The sequence below is a fragment of the Vanellus vanellus genome, assembly GCF_965231255.1.
Source record: "Vanellus vanellus genome assembly, chromosome: 1".
Taxonomy (NCBI): Eukaryota; Metazoa; Chordata; class Aves; order Charadriiformes; family Charadriidae; genus Vanellus; species Vanellus vanellus.
This window is the reverse complement of record NC_138905.1, coordinates 93,751,348-93,771,582: the sequence shown is the minus strand read 5'-3', so window position 1 is coordinate 93,771,582 and position 20,235 is coordinate 93,751,348.

Here is a 20,235-nt window from a genome sequence, read left to right as displayed (position 1 = left end):
GGAGTCCTCAGCACAAGAAGGACATGGACCTGTTGGAGAGGGTCCAGAGGAGGGCCACAACGATGAGCAGAGGGCTGGAGCACCTCTCCTATGAGGACAGGCTGAGAGAGTTGGGGTAGTTCAGCCTGGAGAAGGCTCCACGGAGACCTTATAGCAGCCTTCCAGTATCTGAAGGGGGCCTAACAGGAAAGCTGGAGAGGGACGTCTTACAAGGGCGTGTAGTGATAGGACGAGGGGGAATGGCTTCAAACTGGAAGATGGGAGATTTAGACTAGATATCAAGAAGAAATTTTTCACTCTGAGGGTGGTGAGCCACTGGAACAGGTTGCCCAGGGACGTTGGGGATGCCCCATCCCTGGAAGGGTTCAAGGCCAGGCTGGATGGGTCTTTGAGTAACCTGGTCTAGTGGGAGGTGTCCCTGCCTATGGGAGTGGGGTTGGAACTAGATGATCTTCAAGGTCGCTTCCAACCTAAACCATTTTATGATTCTATGACTTCAGACTCCTCTTTGTGTTTAATTCAGGTATCTCAATAGATACAGTGAAAAACAAGCACCTTCACAGGGTACTTCATGTGACTTAAAGATCAAATTTTCAGAAAGCACCTAGGTGACTGGATATTGGGGTCTAACCTGAATAACATGTTAAAATATACCTGGAATAGCCTATTTTGAGGTATCAAAATGAGAAAGCTGAGTAAAAAATGGCTTGCGACAAACCATGTCTTGAGTTCAGGAGCACAACCCAGATGTTCCTCTATTTTTCTGCAGAGGAAAATTAGCTTAGACTAGATATTTTAAGAAAACTAGCATTATATAAGCGGAATACCACAGCAAGGCTTCCACCACTTGACATTTTAATTTTCTGTCTTTGGTTACATTTTGTCATATTGAGTACTGTTGGTCTCAGTATGAATATATACATGCTGGTGTTTACCTTTCTTCTGCTTTGCTGCGAGTTCCTCAGAATACAGAAACATGACAATACTCATCAGCTAATGGCATATTTTGAAAACAATTAAATAAATTAAAAAGAAGTGAATTGTTTGTAGCACAATACAGAACATCACCAATAGTGTTTTCTACTGTTATTTCTTCATTTTTCCTCAAGACTGTCAGAGCACTTTGTAAAAAGAGATATACACTCTTATTGAACACCTTGCTCCATGAGTAGTTCCAATGAAATCATGAGACCTATTAACAAAACAAGGTATCATTCAATTACCCAACTCTGTGTAATAATTATTATCTAATCTACTCACAAATGGGGAAATAAGTGTGTAGACTTTAAACAATTTGTGCAAGATCTCACTCCAAGCAAGTGGTCAAGCTGGAAAGAGAATGCCAAACTCTCAGCTGCTCACTTCTTGCTGTAAATACCTCAATGCTACCCGTATTATACAAAGAAAAATAAAACACAGTATTGACTATTTTCTGGCAATTTCCAGCAATCTTGATTTATCTAAACACCCTCACCAAAATGTTACAGAATAAGAAAAAAATGACTTTTCAGACCCCCCTGAATAGCTGTGATGTTTTCTTTATCTCTAGTAAGATTAAGACTTTTTTGATTTTAACTACCTGTATTGCAGCTATGGATTGGATTAGCCAAAGCTATATTGCTACAACAGAGAGAAAGCTGACTGTTAAAACAGGCATCAGAGATTTGCAAACAGAAGGCTAAGATACACATATACACACACACTCACAGCATTATATATGAAGTTAATTTTGTTATGACCTAAATGTTTTTCCCAATACTCTGCCACCCAAGTTCATTCGGAGAGACCGTAGGACCTGAAGCAAAGAAGATCTCTTTTACAGCAGAAGCAGAAAGTTGACAAACAGTGTGTGAGGCTTGTAGAAACTAGTGGTTGTACTTCCTCAGACTGTGTGTCAGGATTTTTGGTTTATTTACTTATTTTAAGGTAAAATTACAAATGTTATGCTTTCTTTCTGCCCTCTGCCTTCAACCCCAGAAGAAACTACAGTGACTTGTATTAAGCAAATGATTAGAGATAGCAAATCTTCTGTCATAATTGCTTCTCAGATTGGAAAGAAGTTTTCTTACCTTTTTACTACGCTTGCTGAGAGCCAACAGTGTCATCCCCTCAGACGTTTCAGCGTCAGCTACTCTTTTACTATACAGAATGCAAGTAATAATGAAACTGTGCTGATCTGCTTGCTTTCACTCTATACAGTGTCTATATTTATAGGCTTATGCTTCTATTTGAATCTATATTTATCTGCTTTATCTGCCTACAGTGCATCTGTTTCTCATACACACAGACATATATACATACACACGCGTGCATGCACACAAATATACAGACATAGATAAACACACATACGGGCATACCCAAGAATATGCATACTTACAGTAGGCTTCTGTTCAACAGTTAGATTTGTATAAATATAAACATATGCGGTATACACAATATAAATGAAGACACATGCACAAAGAAAATCATAAACAATTACATGAAAATGCCTTGCTGGCTTTAGGAAGGTTTATTATTCAGCAGGCTGCCCAGTCAAGAGGACTGTATACAATTAGTTTCCTTTACATTACTCTGCTGCTGTAGCTTTGCAAGCAGTAGCAACTCTTGCTGTTCTTTTGCCTGGAGTTTTTTCTGCGTAAGCTTACTTGGCACAGTTGTGAAATCACTGCTATCCTGTCTGCAGACTGATTCCCTGTTGGTACCACTAGCGGTTTCCCTCAGGCTAGTCATTAAAAAGGACGGAGTTAAGCCACCCTGTGCCAGTTCAGGAGACCATCCCCTAGAGGGAAGGAGCAAGGTGAGACTCCAGATCCAGGTCAATCTGGCAATTTTAAGACCAAACATTCCCTAGGCCTTAAGAATAAACATAATTTTCCCAAATTACCAGAGGATAAACGGGGGTATTCACCTTCACGAGGAGACACCAGCATGCCACATTTCCCCGTATCACCAGAGTTGCAGGTATTCTGTCCTGTCACTTAAGACTGGAGCTAGCTCTTGCCTCAATCTTTCTTCTTGCCAGCTAGGCTTCTGCCAAAGAAGACAACGGGACTGAAGTCTGTGACACTAAGATTCCTATGGTGCCATAACGTGATAATGCCTGCATTAGGCCAGTTATGCCATGATTATAGTATGTCTCCACTGGATGATCATAATTCAGTACTTGTCTCATTCACATCCTACCATCTCAAAGGGGTGTTGGAGGAGGAGGTTCCACAAGATAACAGCAAAGCTAAGCAACAAAGTCACTGGGGATTTCTTTCTGTGTCCCTCATTGCAGAAGCTATATTTTGGCTTCCCAGTTGCTCCTAAGGCAGTGAAAATGAACTGCTGATTCAACAGATGACCTCTGGAGCAGGAATCCCTAAGCCAAAAAATACTGTATATATAGACTAAAGAAATAAGATACCAGGAATCCACTGGGTATCACGGGCAGCTGAAAAAGAGAGCCTTAACCATAATCTTTTTGAAATCCTGCAAAACTTCACATATGGCCAAACAACATACCTTGGCATTTTACAGGAGTAAAAAACTATACTCGAGTCTAAAAAAAGTCTCCTCTGAAATTCAGGTAATAAGTATATTAACTAGCAACTTAATGGACAAACAAACCGTTAGGGTATATTTTAAAACCCCAAAGAAGTTCTAAAATATCCTGTAACTCAAAATCAGGGGGAAAAAAAACACTTTACGAAGACTTTTTATGTCAAGATCATGTTGGATAACTAAACTAGAAATACCACTTCCTAAATCAAAGACTTCTCGATAATTCTTTCATTCACTTGATCATACTGAGGAACTGCTCCTGTAGTAATTTTATGCTTATCCGGTATTAGATGGTCTGTTTGAAAGGTTTTTCAGAAAATCTACAGACAAGAAGGTATTTAAATATAATATGAATATACTTTTCACATAGGCAGATTTTCTACGTATATTCATTTAATTTCTTTTTGGTCTTAATATTCCCATTTCTCAATCATTATACTGAACTGCAGCTACTAAACAAAACTCCGTTCATGCTTTCCTCACTGTTAAAGTTACCCCCTATCCCTGATGGCTGACACCACCATTTTAAAATTAAAAAAAATATAAATCCATCCTCTTAACTTACTAATTTTTTTTTAACTGCTCAGCACAACTTACATAGTAACAGGGGGATACAATCTACTTGAAAAGTTTTGCCATCTAGAAATAAAATACCAATTTGAAAGACGGAAGAGAAAGGATTTTCAGTTAACTTCTGCATTATCCGAGCACCATCAATCTGGTAGGGTCTATTATGAAAATACTACCGCACAGCTAAAAATGACAGTTTTGTGATAACTGTAATGACTCTACATTTATGTTATCTTTAGCAATGACCATTCAGCAAACAGTCCATTCATTTTTTTCTCAGCAGGGCATTTTATAGTTTCAGTGTGTTTAAGAGCATTTCTAAACTGAAAACATTATTTAATTATTCAGGTGGCAACAGATTGATTACAGACTATAGTTTCTCTTTGAGGGTGCCCTACAATGTACTTTTATACACAGAAAAAACTATTTAAGCATTTCTTTGATGCACAAATGTACAAACTCCTACCTCATTTGTTCGGCATTCTTTGAAATTCTGTAGGTAGAACATAAAAGGAATCTGTTTAATGCAAACTCTCTTCTTTCTTATGAAAAAGAGAGTGACTATTACCAGAGTTCGAGAGATGTATCCTTTTCTCTCTATACAATGAGCTGAAAAAATATAGTCTGGGACAAATGTCTAATACATCTTATATTGCTTGAAGGAGAACAGCTATGTTAATACATAAATACCTCTCCGTTCTTGGCACATTCTCTGCCAATATATCTTAATATCTGATGCACATCTATCCCTCCTTAGGAATCCTTCCATTAGATTTGCTAACTGATATCTATGATCTTAAATATGCTATATTATTGCTTGGAGAAGATTTAATGATATGTTAAAATTCAAATCAGATAAAGTAACCCTCTTCCAAATAAATTAAAATATAAAAATTTAAGCCCTATCCTATTATATTAGTATAAAATCTGTGCACATACTAGGCATTAGTAGATGTCTGAGACGTCCTAAGACAAAATGGTAAAGACCAGCTGTCCGTTCCAATGGCCACAATTCCTGATTCACCTCAACAAAGTTGTAACTGTCCCAAATAGTATCAGAGCAAGTAAACCACGTGGGCCGTACACTAACATGCAGAATCAGAATTTCAGAGACCAACAATGAGCATTTAAAGATTAAAAGAGAGTATTTGTCCAATTTATCAACAGAGATGCAATAATGAGAAATTATAAAAGGGAATTCTTTTGTTGGGTTTAGTAGGACAAATTCAAAGAATGACATGGACACTGTAAACCAACGAAGTCTGTTTAGCAGCTCTTCTTAGAGTAGGCTGAAATCTCATCAGAAACAACTGATGAACGCTGCTTCCTAACAAGCAAAATCTTAAGCTGTAGATATACAAGCACAACTTGGCACCATCATCTCTCTACACAGTAGAAGCTCTCGTATGGCCAAAACCACTTAAAATCCGGAAACAGGGTAGGCAGTATGCTTTCTGAAATATGCCACTCCACCACTATCTCAACTATTTACCCATAACTGTAACAGAAGACTGAAAGTGTGACTTAGAAAAGTCAGTAACAGAAACAATAGAACTGTACTAAAATTTGAATGCTGCATGCAGGAACGCCTAACTTAGCACAATGCACAGTTTTTCTTTCTTTTCTCTTTTTTAGAGCACCCCCGAGTAGTATAGATGACTTAAGAACAAAATATACTCTTGAAACTGAGATATCAACAGATGAATTTTAAATCATTATAAAGGATCTTCCCAAATGGCAATGCTCCAGGGCTTTAGCACTGAGTTTGATGTATCTTTTCAGGAGTTCCTAGTTCTTTATAACCCTTAAATACTCTGTGATTCTCTGAGCACAGAAAACAGCCTTATTCCTCCTTGGAATCCAGCAGAAACACCTTCTTGGGAAAAAAAAAGAAAGGGGGAAAAAAAAAAAGAAAAGCAAAAAGCATTCAGCTCTGTAGATCACCTTAACCAAAATAATGAATTACCTCAACAAATCAAAAGCTGGCAAAAATGTAAGGAAGTGACTATCTTAATTCTATCACTATTAACTTAAATTGAGCATCCCAGCTTTCCTGGAGAACTGTTGCAAATCACTTGTCTCCTTACACAATGAAAGAAAAGCATCCTCCTCCCTGCGGTAGGCACTAAAAAGCTATTGAGTAAGATTTTTGTAGAGAAACATCTCGGGAAGTTATCTTGAAGGCTTGGGGGGAACCTAAGCAATGTGTATAACTAACTGATGCAGGGCAGTAAAGACGACCAAGGCAGGCTGTTCTCCATGTTATCCCATGAAAGGACAACAGAGAATGGGCAGAAATGGAAATACAGGAAACTCCATTAAATATCACAAAAAATTTTGATGGCGAGGGTACTTAAACACACGAATGGTTGCTCAGAGAGACAGTGGAGTCTCCAACCTTGGAGATACTCAACACAGCACTGAACAACCTGTTCTAAGTGATGTTGCTTTGAGCTGGAGGATTAGACTAGACAATCTCCATGGACCCCTTCTGACCTCTATGGTTCTGTGAAATTTTCTTTTCAGATATGAACTTAGGAGCTACACCAAAACTTATTCAAATATCTCCATGTGCATGGCTTTATTGGACTTGGTTCTGCTCAGAAATATAAAGCTTGACTCCAGGCTGATTAACAGAAGAGATGGTAGAAGTATCAGTATGCTTTTATAATGCCTTCAAGAGCAGCAAAAGGCACAGCTTTTGTCACGTTCTTTGTTTATGATAGCTGCTGAAGACGGATAGAGATGCAGGTCACCATAATCTATACATTATCAGACCTCCCTATCTCTGCATGACACCTTGCTTTAGAAATCAAATCTTCATTCTTCATCTCAACAAAGCCAAAAGACTATTTCATGCATCTGACGTAAATATGTCCAAGAAGAAGTAATGATCTTCCATACACATTCAACCAGATATATTTTTCTAGGCTAACAGATACATTGAAATTCCAACATGTGAATGAACAGATCTGACCCAACTGATTTACACCATTAATACTAATCTGCAAGCTCTTACCTACCCTAAATGAAATTTCCACAAAATATGATTATTTACAAGCCAAAATAAAACAGTGGTATAATTCCTAAAAGTCTTAAAAGTCTTTCTATCCTTTCTCTTTATTTCGTACAAATAAGAACTAGAAAGTGTCACAACAATTGCAGTACACAAAGAGATGAAGCAATAATCATTCCACTGAGGTTTCAAAGCCAGAAAAACACAGGCAGATACTAACCACCCCAACAAGGAAACCTAGATCTAGCCCACCCCAACTGAATGAATATAGAGCTACCTATATTCTTAAGAATTAAAACCAGTCAAACATGCCAAAGCAACAAAGAGAAATACAGCAAAGGCGAGTTTCCTCTCTCACTCATGACCTCTGGTCCTCTGATCTCTTCAGAAATATGGGGAAAAGCACTATGTGGTGAGTACAATAACAGTCAGAATCCTTTGGCTTTTCTACCAATCTAAAAGATGCTAATTTTAAAAGACAGTATTCTCAGACATATCAATCTTTGCAAAGTTTTTACTAGAGCACAGTGCTACTGAATTTTCAGCTGCTCAGAATTAAAATTAATTTACCGTCTTAGGATTTCTGTAAGTATCTACAAGTGAGAATCTTTTCAGATGTGATTGCTAAAAGATGTGATATGCTCTACAACAATTGATTACAAGAAATGCTTGGACAGCAGTGTAATTTAAAAAGAGTTTTCATCATTACTGTCCAATTCTATTTTAAGAAGAATTCGCATTTGGACTGTCCGTCTTTTACTCTCAACTCAGAACCTTTAAATTCCTTACATAGCCAAAAGGTCATACTTTTATGAGGACTACTTTTGAAGGTCTAGAAGATGATTAATAAAGAGTTCAATAAATGCTTATTAGCTGTTATAAAGGATTCAATGGAACAAGCCAACTGATGTTTATAATAACCTACAGACAGACCTGTGATGGGCTTACAAAATGTGTAACACGTATTATCTATCTCAAAAATGCTCTTAGAATATTGATAAATCATATATAAACTTATATGAATTGTTTATAAAGTGTGACATCAATACAAGTGTAGCTGGATAAACAATGCAAGAAAGAACTTGCAAGGAGGCTATTTACAGCACCTGTAAACACATGTAATACTTCATTGTGCGAAGACTTGAGTAATAGTCTTCTGTTTTCACAAGGATTAATCCTTCTCATCCCATAGCTGGTGATCCAAATCTTATCTCCCCCTCCTGCATAGTACCTGGAGATATCTCAAACATCCAGAAAAACTGAGCAAATTGTACCCATAGCAACATATGGACCATCAAGTCCCATAGCATCAGTAGGGAGCCGTAATACATCACATTTTCACGTTTTCAAAACCTTGTAGGAAATTCCACCCTAAGGAACACCAGGGAGTATATACGTAGGGGGAATTTGTGACTCTCCTTAAGGAACTTAACCAATGAATGGATTACTACTATGAACGCACGCAAGTTTCACCTATGTAACAATTATAATATTGACAGTGTTTCTCCCTTTACCCTTGTGTAGTCATAAATTACGCATTCTATTGTTAAATCAGTAAAAATCCTTTCATGCCAGTCAAATGACCTCACATTTCAGTGAAAGTGGAATCTGGTCCCGAATGTCACGTCATTGAGAACATAACAAAATGGAAATCTCTTGTGAGAAGGCATTGCAGAATTTCATGGCACATTAAGGAATCTTTTCTGGTTGTGGTTAAGGCTTTCACTTCATTGACACATGATAAACAGCACAGACAACTACCAGTCCTTATGGTCTTTTTTTCAAAAGAAATTTCCTGGTGACAATAAATGCCCATCCATGAAGCTACACACTGTCAGGAAGTTCACTGGAGGGAAACAAATATACAAGATATTGCCTTTTGAAAAATATAAAGACTGAGTCTTATAACTCTGACTCTGTAATTTTACCAACATTGACACTAGAGTGTAACTTCAGTGACTCCATTCCTCGTTCACATTTCTGCAGAAATCATGGTTCCGCTTTAATAGTAGTATCATATATTGACTGTTTTCAACAGAAAGTATCAAAATTATCATCCTCAAACAAGAAGTCTATATTTGTACATCTATGACGAGAACAGGATTGTCCATTTTTTTATTATTTAGCCCCTAATTCTATTATTTTCAGCAGCCAAGTGAACAATAGTATCTGAAATTCAAGCACAACTTTCTATCTGACACCACCGACTGAACCAGTGTGCTGCAGTTCCACAGGTTTTCCCAGAAGCGCAACTACAAAGCACGATTCTGCAGTGTGATGGTTATGCACAAGAAAATACAGATAACATATCTGGTTTGGGAAACATTGTCAGGTGAATACGTTGCCCCACGTCAGCTCTGGCCACGTCACAGTAGCACATCAGAAACACATTATGGTTCTAATGGGAGGGTACGTGAATACAGAAACATATTACATTGAGTACAGGAAAAATCTAAGGGCATTGTAGAAAAGCTGCAGTGAGTGATTATATAGGCTCAGGGGGATACCAGCAATTATGAAAAGGACATTGCCAGCCACAACTGAAAAGCAAAGAACAAAGCCAACAACACGGTATTAATCACATGCCCCGTCCACATATGATGCCAAACTATTCAAAGCACAAAATGTTCTTTATTCACCTCACTTTATATTGCTTGAATGAACACAGCATTTATGAAAATGAGAGATTAAAAACATTGATATTAACCAACCTTTGGGCCAAATCCCACTTATCTTATTGATGCAAGTAGTTCCACTGATTTTAATAGATGTAATTACTATTGACTTCCACGGAGCTACTCATAGAGTTAGGAGAGCAGGATGTGGCTCATTGCATAACCAAGCTTCCCTTACCACCATGAATGGTGCCAACTCATCATTTCTGACGCAACCTACCCTACTTTTCCAGTAATGGATCCCTTGAGCAGAAACAACTGCATGCACCAAATTCTGTGATACTTCTGATGTGAGCACAGTAATAACTTGATTCAAACGACCAGTTTTATTTTTACTCCCCGCTTCAGAAGCAATAGGCAGAACCCTCTGACACTTAGAACTTCATAGCATGTTCTTTGTTCATTCCTCCAGTTCCTTATGAATGAAGCACCTGGGTAGGGCTGGAATTAAACTTCTGCAAGGACTGCCTACCCTCTGATGATCATTGTATATTTGAAAAGGACAGTACAAACTAAACTGATTGACAGTAAGTCTCTTGTGTACAGGAATAGAATGTTTCCAGCAACAGGTTTCTAGGAGTGGATAGCCCTTCTGAAGATTAGACTCATCCCATTCTCCCTACTTTCAGATTTAAATGCAGAGTCATTTATGACCACACCTATTTTCTTCTGTGGTACCCCTTATAAATATGCCAGAATGGAGGAGATTTGAAGGACTATGAGAACAACACGAGTGAGAAGGGAATCACCTTGGTTTTCGACAGCTTAAGAGTGATTGTCAGGATACTGCCTTTTAGGGGTTTAGGGGCTCAGTCCTCGTTATTCATTCATACTGCTTCAATGCCTCAGAGGTAGGGGCTGTTAAACGTGTAAGACACCATGACACACATGCAAAGGAAGGCAGAAGTCTGGAACTCTTTTTTCAATGGCTTACAATTGAAGAGGCAGCAAACCAGTGCTTTACGGCAGTTAAACCCATTGGAATATACTATAGCCAAGAATGTCTGTCTTCAGTCCCAGCCTTCCACAATCCACTTGCTACGGCATATTCTGAATGGCTATTGATGGTGGGACCCACTTCTAATCTCTTTCTTATCTCATGATAAAATTTAAGTTATCTCAATCAATCTCAAATCCCTTTGTGGGCAGCTGAGATAAGCACCAGTCTGAAGATGTTCTGCTGGGCTGGTTGTTGCTCCTCTTGGTGAAAGGTTATTCACTGCCCTCTGAGATTCCTCACTAGCTCCTGAATGTAGCTATAGATTCAAAGCTGACACAGATCTATATATTTAAGGACACAGATTCCAGTCGCTTTAAAAAAAATCTCATCTTTTCTTGCAGAGCAAATCTTTACATGTAGGACATTACAAAATTCTTCCTCGTTTTATAGAAATAATAGAACTAGGCTTAGATCCTGTTATGTGCACATTTTTTAAACGATTATTATCTCAAGCATACAGAATAATGGTTAATATTTCAGATTTTAAAATACAGTGGAGCCTCAATTATCCAAATTCAGTGAACCCAGACAAGGTTTTGCCCCTTGTCATTTATTAATTAAATGGTAAATTGCTTCTATTACTAATTATTTCCACAGATCCATGGGCATGCAGGGCATTTTGGTTACTGGTAAACGCGATTATCGAGCTCTATTCAGTGTTCTTCCCGTGTTCTTCAGATAATTGAGATTCTGATGTACTCTGAAAACCATTTAAAGCATTTTTTACAATGTATTACTGGCAGAGCTTCCAGGTCTTGTAGGTCCTCTGGGGTAGAGGCATCCCCAAGATTGTGGGAGGTAGCACTCTTGACAAGCCAAAAGACAGGAAAATGTGTCAGCCAATACGTAACACAAAAGCAAAACTATTTCTCGAGCTCAATCTGACAATTTCTAATCCCAGCAGTATATTAGTTTGAATGAGTGACTGATTGTCTGAATAAGATGCTAGCAAGTCGGATATTACATTAAACTTGCTCTTTTTTGAGGCTGGCTCTTCAAGGGAAGAGAAGTTTAGCTGAAGAATCCTTTAGATGTGAGGGATACTACAAAGGAGAAACAGTTCCACCTACAGAAAAATGGATCAGACTTAAAAAGACTATCTGAGAGATTTTAAGGCAAGAGGTACAGAACTGTGCACAGGCTAAAATGATGCATCATCTATGGGTGAAACCATGGGAACTCTGTGTCTTTGTAAAAAAGAATACGACATAAGTTGATAAAATTCAGGTACCAAATTCAGCAAAGAACTGCCTCAACAGACAAAGTCTGTTTTCACTTTGAGCAGAGTATCTAAACAGACAGACAGGTCAAATGCATAAGCACTTCCATACAAAGTCTAAAGACTAAGATAAGAGGAGTGCAACGCTTATTTTTCAAAGAAAAGACTTATAGAAGACACAGCTTCAGCAGCTGGAGAAGATGTTCTATGTTGCAATACTATGGTGCGTTCCATAACAATCACAGAATAGAATGCACAGGTGAGGGACTGCTGCCATGAATTAAAACATACGTAAAGAAAATGAATAAATGAAAATTAGAAAGTACCACATAATCTCTATGTTTTTTAATTCCAGGCCTAAAATGAAAGAGAATGGTGTTGGAATCATACTAGTATGTATGTATCCTACTAGTAGGTATACTAGGCAGTATCCTACCAAAATGCTGACAGTGACTATGAAATGCAAAATGGAAGACTTGAGAGGCAGGAGTTAGTCAGAAAACCTATGAAAGAAGGAATAACTTTGCTTTAGTGGTAAGATCACTAAACCTACTTTAATAGGTGCATATTAAAAAACCACCTTGTAATAATGAACATAATTCACGCAAATTCAGTTCTCTATAGAACCGAAACAATAACAACAAAATCCACTACAGCAATCTGTAATTTCAGAAAAAAATCCTATTTAAAATAAGGAACATAGGAAATTAAAAACAAGCAGCTACGGGTAAAATGCTTTAAGATGCCACTGTTAGAAGATACGTTATCAGACATTCACATCTCTTATAAGTAACAGGAAAGCCTTACCTTAGAATAGCTGTAATAATCCTGACCCCCAGTTGTCTGCCTCAATCATTCTGAGGAACATCTCAGCAGTTTGCCTGGCAGACACAGCAAATTACAGCCTGAGGTACTAAAGAAATCCCTAAACAGTTCTGATTTACCTGAATATGCTAGGTTGTAAACTGTCATAATTCAGTTGCCACTTTCGATGAAAATCCCTTGCAAGCGGGCAAAAAATCTCCCGGAGAAAAAGCATGATACAGTTCCTTTAGATTCAGGAACCTTTAAAGTTGTCCTACAAGTAATTCATTTCTACTCATTACTCAGAACTCACAAAACAAATGTATGACCACGTGAAAAAAGAAAATAATAGGATTTTTTAAAAGTAAGCCAAGTGAAGGGATTTACTAGATGTAAAAAGACACCATCCCAAAAGAGGAAGTCATATCTAGTTGCACAAAACAGAAAAAAGTGTACATTTTGATGATTTTTTTTTAACAAAGTAAATGTAGAATAAAGCAGACCCATGAAAATGTTGAAGAGTAACTTTTTAAAGCCAAAATTTTGGAAAGTTGTTTTAACTTTTCTAAACACCTTACACAGAATCTGTAAGGCCAACAGATAAGGTGTAAAAAGAGTGTTCAAAGAACAAAACCCCCAAATTCTTTGCACTTGTGTTCACACTATGGAGAAGTTTCAAAAGGTTTGCAAGTGAAACCCCTTCTCTGGAAGGTCAAGTCTGAGAAAATGTATAATGGAAAGAATAAATGGTTCCCATCTAACAGTTATAAAGAAACTCAGACATGAAAGAGCTTAACTAATAAGTCTTGCGCATAATCAGGGCGGGCAACAAAAGAATAGAAAGTGATTTAATGGCAACAGTAAAAAAAGGGCCTTAGGAAGACCCACATAGATCAGTAGTTCTATATTTGATGCCATAGAAACTGGTAGAAAATATAATAAATAATAACAGATACTTGGGTGGATAAAACAGGGAAGACTCAACATGAGTTTTTTACAGAGGGAGATTCTGATTCACAAATCTACTGGAGTTCTCTGACGGAGTCAATGGGCATAAGTGTGAAAGATTCAAGCGCTACTGGTTGCTAAAAGAAAAAAAAGACTTAGAAAATAAAACTAAAAAAAATAATTATCTATTTCTAATAAATCCATAGTAGACCCACATACTGAATACTATATGTAGGTTTGAACCTACATATGCAAAAGAGGATATAAGCAGCCTAAAAAGATGCAGAAAAGGGAACAAAGATGTTCAAAAGCATGGAGTAACTTTTGCGCAAGGACAGATTAAAAAGAGTTGGGTTCTTTGCCCTGGAAAATAAACAATTGAGAAAAACATAAAGGAGTTCTAGAAAATCATAACAAACACTGCTAATATTCGCTCCCTATTTCTCATTACATATTTCTAGGAAGCATCCGAAGAAGTTATCAAGCACCAGGTTTAAAGCAAACAAAAGTATGTACGTTTTCACGCCACGTGTAATTAAATTGTGGAACTCACTGGCACAGGATGTTTTTGTTGCAAAAAGCAGAAATGGTTGCAAAAAGCAATCAGAGAAAATCAGAAAAAAAAACCCTGCGGCTTTAATAGCCCTTTGTACCACTGCTATTAAACACTATGATGCAAAAGCAGAAAACGCTACCCCACACTAAGAAACGGGAAGGCTCATCTGCACATTTCTGAAGAGCAGAGTGAACCAATCTGACTTATGTATCAGACAGCAGCTAAGCTTCAACATAGCTAACACATAGATCACAGAGATTCTGGCTTTAAAATGAATTTATGGAGCACACGGATTATGGCTGCAACTGATGATTTACTATTGTGCTGTCAACCAACTGGATGTTGATTAATATCCTTCCCCAGGTACAACCATAGTTAAAGTGTATGTTAAGGACAAAGAGTTAAGAGTGACACAGAGAAATATCTGGAAAACAAGGTATTCTTTCAGGAGGCTTGTGATATATAGATACAGCAGGTTCTCCTAACTGATTGAGATTCCAATAGGTGATATTCATGCCCGAGATGAAAACCATCCACCTTACGTAGTTACCAGTAATGATACCCCCAGCTTAGGTTCTAACGGGTCTTCAACATTCACACTACGGAGTAATTTCTGTGGCAGATGCACTTAGTCTATTGTGCATGTTACACTCAAAAATGGCTTTTAAAAACTACGTAAAAACATTAAGGTCACAAAGCAAAGCACACTAAAGTTTGAAAATATCGAAATGAAGTCTGTCACAACAGCTGTAGTGTTACAATACAGTCTTCCATGTTATGATTGTATATTTTGTGTTCTGTATAATGGATAGCATCCAGGGAATGAGGCTAATTCAAATACTCTTTTTTTATCCTCTCTGTTCAGTGTGTGGCCCCAAGCCTTGTTTACTGAGTGGCATCCAAGTCTTGCATGAAATAAGATGTTTTTTTTGTTTCTGGCTTTTCTGTGGTACTCATCACTATAGCATCTGAATATCTCAACAATCTTGGTGAATTAATCCTCACAATGTATCCTCAGATGTCTGGAATGATTTTAATTCCTCATTGAAGAAAATTATGAGATAAATGATGTGACTTTTTCGTGGCCACACAGGAAGTCTGTATCAAAGACAGGAAGACAATTTAGATCTGTTCTTTCTAAGGGGTGCCAAGCATCTCCTGAACTCATCCTACAGAAGGAGTACTCCGAGGATACGTGCTCTTCCAGCAGACCCGCAGTTCGTCTGTAGCATAAACGTTGCAGGGACTGGATACCATGGACAGGGACCTCATTCCCACCACACTGTAGATCTAATCCCGTGAATTGGGAGAAGCGGCTCTAAGCATTCACCGCTCCAAGATTTGCAAAGCCCTTGGCGATACTCAGATCATCAGCACGGTGAAGGGCAAAGTTATGACATTTTGTTGTTAAAATCTTTTGCTGAAATTTCTCCTCCTGATTTGCATTCTCTAGGATTCTTGCCAATGTGAGGTATTTTATATTATATTTTTCTGAAAAGTCTCAAGCAGGGGCAGTGGTCTGGGTGTAAGAAATCAACAACTGACACATGGACTGTTTCTGTAATGTTAAAGATTGCAATTTATAGTTGTGGTGTAGTTCATAACTATGAATTACAACTTTACAAAACACTCTTTATACACTGCACTTGTGCTCTAAGTGCATAAAAACACACAAAAAATTACCCTGATGTACTGCTACCTTAAGGGTCTGTCTCACACCTACAAAATCCAAGAAACTGAGAGTAAAGCTCAGTCTCTGTTCTTTTATTGTGTTTCCTATTGTGCCTACATATTGCAGCATTTGTGGTCTGTAAGATCACCCACTGTAAGAACAACTTTCAGTTCTGTGACAATAGGGTGAGCTGAGGACAGACTGGCAATCTTTGGAGATGAATTTCCTGCCCTTTGTGGGTTTCAGTTAGACTCTTAGCATTATTTGAACTTTTGTGGCTTAATTTTCTTTGTTGTTTTTTTAATTCTAATGGCAGAAAACAGGAGAAGAAACAACATCCCTCTGGAGGCAGTGACTCTCAGGATCTGAAGAGTAAACGGCCATGTTTTCTCTTTCCGGCATTTTAAGATACATCAGGAAACAGAGAAAGGACCTAGTAGTTCTGTAGAATGGCAAAGGGATGTAGGGCTTCTTATTTCCTGGTAAAGATACCAAAAGCCTTAGGATCTGTTGATGTTTTATGGCCTTCTGAACTAGTTTCTTCACATTAGCATTCCATTACAACTACGAGCTCAGAAACTGCCCGCTACCATTCTCTTAATAAGGCCTGGAAAAGAACTAGGGTAGGAGAAAGGCTGTCGCGTGAAGGCTGTCCTGCAGTAGTAATATTTTTTGCAGAAAACACACAGGGATGAAAGCATCTGCCAGCCTGAAACCCAAATATTTGTTTCACTTGACTGTTATGGGTTATAGTTGTGCACAGGTTATTCAGAGAACAGGACCTCTTAATTACTCAGGGAGCAATAGAAGTCCTTGGAAAAGGCAGCCGAAAACGACCTGTCCCACATTCTTAATTTATAGAATTCATAGAATTGTAGGAGACTGCCCTTCTCTCTCCCCAATTCCTACGCCAAATCCACTACCTTTAGGAGGAAAAAGTAATGAAAAAGATGTTTTCTCTGGCAACGTGCAAGCCTAGCTGGGCAAGGGTATTTTTCTACAACCACTGGTGGCTTGAATCAAGTGACCCTTTCAAATAGTGGTGAATTTCAGATGCAAAGATGAGATCAAGAACTATACTTTAGTAACTACAGTTATTAAACTCTTAATGGGGGTCAGATCTGTTTGTTATGTTCTCCCCTCACAGATGCAAAGGACATTATGAAATAATATTTATTACGTATATACAGGGATTTTCCCTTTATATGTCTGAAAAATAACCATAAAGTAACTCCACTGTAAAAATAAATAAGCCACCAAAAGAAGTAACAAATGACTTCTCTGAAGGGGAGAACTGCCAGCTATGGGATAACAGTCACTAAGTACTGTCATGAGTTTTCTCAAATTTCAGAGATCATCAGTATGAGAGAGTTTCAGTTCGGTCCATCTTGACTAACATATGCAGAAGGGAACATTTCTGTTTCTTCATTCCCTCATTCTCTTGGGTGTCATAGCTTCCTATCTTTTCCTTCTGTTTATAGACGTCTCTCACAATGTATTTCAGGAAAAGAAAAATCTAAATAAAGATCACAGCCTGTTCCATTATGTGCCCTTCCTCTTCTTCTTCTCCTCCTTTCTTGCAATTGTGCAGTGTTGTGGCACCTATTAACTACCCATGTTTTCAGAATGACATTATACAAGGTGCAGGATGTACCACTGTGCCCTAAAAATATCAACAACTGCATTAGTCTCACAATAATTAATGGCAGGCATTATGCAAATGACAACTTTTTCACTGCAAAATAATGACATTTCTTCATTTTGAGCAGAGTTATGCAAAACAATGAATTGGGGATGATAAATCACACAGGAGAATTAAGAAAGCCATAACGTTCCTGCCCAGGCAGGCAGAAAGACAGACCGACCAACAATTTAGAACACATTGTTTGTTCTCAAACCGCTATTAAGAAATAAATAAAAGCATAGCCAGTCGGTCATTAGAACGTATGTGTAATTTAGTTTCCCCCCTTTAGGCAACTATGCATAAGGGGAGGTTAAATTCTAGCAATTATATTATTACAAGTCACAAGCAAATTTTTTTTATTAACCTTAATAAGTCATTCACTCAGAAACTACAGTCATCAGGCAAATAAAATGTATCACATGTCGTTCTCCTACACATTAACTAATTTCTTATGCAAACATCACAATGTATAGCAATTACCGCTGCTCAAAAAAAAACCCCAAAGTCAGTTTCAATTTATTTTATTGCTTTTGTGCGTGGCCATTTCCTGTAGCGCTTTATTCTCCATCCCCACATTTTAGGTGCAAAAGAGGAGACATGCAAGAAACGAGAAGCTACTTTTCTGAAATGTTCCCACACTTTCTTCTCCTGATTGTGAATGCTGTTGGAAAAAGACATAGGTGAGATGCTCCTGTAAACCTAAAGAAGCCTCCCAAAGGTAAAAAGCTAACACTGACCAGCTGCAAGCACCCTCCCTTCCCCATCCCTTTCTCCACGACCTGCCTCCCACCTCCTGAAAGAGCAACCCCCACCCAGTCCTCCCAGTGCCTCCTGCAGGGAGTCTGGCACAGGACAGTCTGTGAGCTCCCCAGAGCTACCATTCCTGCACTGCTCCCTGAGGAGCAGGTTTCCCAGTGAGAGTAGGACTGGAGGGTAGCTTTGAACTCCCCTATGTACAACACTCCTCCACTGTTCCTTACAGTGTCTCCTGCTGGAACGAAGTATCTATAAGCTTTTTAATAGACAGCACTCCTGGATCTTTCTTTCTAGTGATTCCTGCTGGGAGAGTCTGATGTATCAAAGAATTACAGCGATTAAAGCTGGAAAGACCTATGGTATTTAATCATTTACTCCATCCTCCCACCTGAGCTGGGGTATTCCTTACAGTATTTTTTTCTGATGTTCTGTCTAGTCTAACTTTAAAGACTGCCAAATAACTGGGCTCTCGCCTCTTTCCTGGGGAGGTTATTCCATAGTGGTATGTCATGAGACTGGAAATTTCCCAGGGTATTTCATGCAATTTTACTTCTTTATGTTTAGTTTTATTAACCAAGCATTAGTTTTCAGACTCCCAATACTGCCATAAGATTTTTTTTCTCTGTTAGTAGAGACTGGAACTGCACCAGTCTTCGTCACATCCATAGCTCAACATGATATTTAACAACATTGTCCACTGAGAAAAGCTGGATTTGCAGCACCTAAAGATTGTCCAAAGACTGTTTTTATTCTTCACAGTGACTTCTGACGAGAACTGGTATGAATAGGGAACCGGGACAGGACCTTCACAACCAATGCAGCGTTACCTCCCTTCTAGCCACATCAGCCACTCCCCTCAGGAAGCACTGGTGGCAGCTCCAAACACATACAGCAGAGCATCGGCAAGGACTACGACATCCCCATGATGCCTGGAGGTTAAACTGCATAGCTCCTGTTAAGCACAGTGAGGGGGACCGGAAAACTAACAATTCATGCATCACAGTGAAGAGTCAGCTCCAGCTTTATCTGAATCAGTAGGAAGATCAACCACCACTTGTTCTTCTCCCCAAATGCAAAGTACCCTTGCCTTCACCCAAAGACAACTGAGTACGTCATTGGTATAGTCACACAGAGAGTCCAGGAAAGAGAACAGTTGTGCTGGAAATAACTGGTGTCTTTGGAAACGAAGTGGCACCAGTTGAGCTCCCCTCCCCAGGTCCCTCCTCTTACTATCTATTTCAGGACTTTTAAGACTCAGTGCAATTCACCCCCCTTGGAGCACTGCAAAAAATTCTCCACCTCCAGCCTCTCATCCGGAAGTTAATAACATTTTGCAGCTCTCCTTAAATAAAATCCAGCCCATCCTGGATCAATAAGACTGATGCCTATTTCCCTAATGGCAGCCGATTGCCATTTGCTATTCAAATCAGACTAGATAAATTACAGTACATGCCAAGGAACAGGCCAGTGAATTAAGACAGGCCTCCTGAGGACCAGCGATATTATTAATCTTTTAAGACACTATCATATTTCTTCTTGACAGTGTGCGTAGACTCTCAGACATGCTGCACCCAGATTGAAATATCAGCTGCAGCAAAAAATCAATAGCGTTAGAAACACAATAATTTTCTGTCTGCAGGGCCCCCAATAAGCAACACTTGTGTTTCTCCTCCTTTCCACAGCTCTACTCCAAATGCATTTGTTTTAAAACCCAGGCCTCAAATCTGAATAATAATTGTGGTGGGGAAAGTTGCTTTTGTTGTCATCCTTTGCCACAGAAGCCACAACT